Genomic DNA, 2,159 nt, shown 5'->3' with positions numbered 1-2,159 from the left:
CACCTGTTCTGCCTCTTATGCAACTGGCAACATTACTCAGGGGGGCCTTCCACACCCAGAACCACACTAGTTCAATTCAGCTGGGTATAAGAAGTTGACCACCAGGTAACTATCCACTACACCTTATGAAGGGCAAGACAAATTTTCTATTCACAGTTGGCTAAAAACTCAGTTGTAAACTCTGGAAGTTTAATACTCCTGGGGAAAGAGTAGAGGATAAATTTCCTGTATCTGGAATAAACAAAGAGATTTTCTTGATTCTGAGAAGTGAAGAAACACATGAAGTCAACAATGGGATAACAACACGCCCACCAATAATACAGAAGGGTTCCTTTTTCTCCATACCCTCTCCAGCATTTGTTATTGGCTGACTTCTTGATGTTAGCCATTCTTTTTGGAGTGAGATGGAATCTCAGTGTTGTTTTAGCTTGCATTTCTTGAAGGACCAATGATGCTCAACATTTTTTTCATATATTGTCATTTGTAGTTCTTCCTCTGAGAAGTTTATATTCATCGCAGATGCCCATTTTTGGATTGGGTCTTTGAATTTGTGGGGCCTGCTTATTTTAATTCTTTGTATGTTCTAGATAGAAGGCTTTTGTTGGAGGGACAATCAGCTATAATTTTTTTCCCAGTTTGTTTTTTTCTTTTTACTTTGTTGGAGATAAGCTTTGAAGTGCAGAAACTTTTCTAAAAGATGAAATCCCAGTTGTTGATTCTTTGAAGTATTTCCTGTGAAGTTTGGTTTCTGTTCATGAACTCTCTACCTATTCCCATGTCTTTAAGACTTCTACCTAGATTTTCCTCCAGAAGAATGTTTCTCTTTTAATATTTAAACTTTTAATCCATTTTCACTGTAATTTTGTGCATGGTGACAGACATGGGTCTAATTTTCACCTTTGGCATGTGCAAAGCCAGTTTTTCCAGCACAACTTATTAAAGAGGCTATCTTTCTTCCAATGAGCTTCTTTGCTCCCTTTATTAAGGATAAGGTGGCTGAGTGTGTTTGCAGTTGTGTCTGCATCTTCTAATCTGTTCTACTGATCCTCAGATCTGTCTATATGCCAGTACCATGCTGATTTTATCACAATCACTTTATAGTTTAGCCTCAGGTCAGAGACTGTGCTATCTCTTGCCTTTCCTTTGTTTCCCAGGATTGCTTTTGATATTCTTGGTCTCTTCTGGATCCAAATGAATTTGGTGGGAGGGCAGATTGGGACAGCCTGTAAATCAGTGTGGAGATTCTTTGAAAAGCTAGGATTGGAAATCCCATTCAAGCCAGGTATTCCCCTTCTGGATATTTTTCCAGAAGAACTGAAAACCTCATACCACAGAGATATATGGGCACCAGTGTTTATGGCAGCACAATTTGTTATAGCGAAATCCTTGAAACAACCAAGGTGCCCATCAGTTGAAGAATGGCTAAGGAAGATGTGGTATTTTTACACAATGCAATATTATTCTGCTATAAAGCAGTATAAATGTGAGTCTTTTGTTGGTAAATGGATGCAACTAGGGAACCTACTCTTGAGTGAAATAAATCAGACCCACATGTGCAAACATCATATTGTTTTCTTAGTGTGAGAACCTGAAAGTGAAAATGGAATCTGAAGGGCACAATAGACACTGGTAAAAGGGGGTGAACTGATTTAAAAGGAAAGAGTTACTGAGCTGAAGGAGAAGGACTGGAGTGGGAGTAGGGAAAAGAGATATATCTATGCATGTAAGCAGGATGCTCTGGACAACTGTATTGTACATTTCTGCTGGTTTATGGAAAGAAGCAGTTAACACTTTAATTTATTTCATCTCCTTTTTCAATTGTTTTTACTTTTTCTCTTCTTAATTTCTTTTCTTTATTCTTTCTTCTTCCCATTTTACATTCATCTGGTAATATGAATAACTGGTTGGAAGACAACACTATGTATTACAGAAAATATTGTGAAATTCATATTACTGGAAGTGAAAATCTGTGTCACTTGTAACTTTTTCTGTTTTAATTCTAATTTGTATTCTCTATTTTTTTAAAGATAAAAACAACAATAATAACCCTAAGAACAGACAGATGGCATCTGGGAAGCTAAACCCCTTTGCACTTCCTGCTGTGAGAGCTGGCTCACACTTCTACCGGCTACACTCAGGAACCTGAGGAACTAGGCTTA

This window comes from Octodon degus, unplaced genomic scaffold, assembly GCF_000260255.1.
Source record: "Octodon degus isolate 3935 unplaced genomic scaffold, OctDeg1.0 scaffold00204, whole genome shotgun sequence".
Lineage (NCBI taxonomy): Eukaryota > Metazoa > Chordata > Mammalia > Rodentia > Octodontidae > Octodon > Octodon degus.
Note: the sequence above shows the minus strand (reverse complement) of the source record.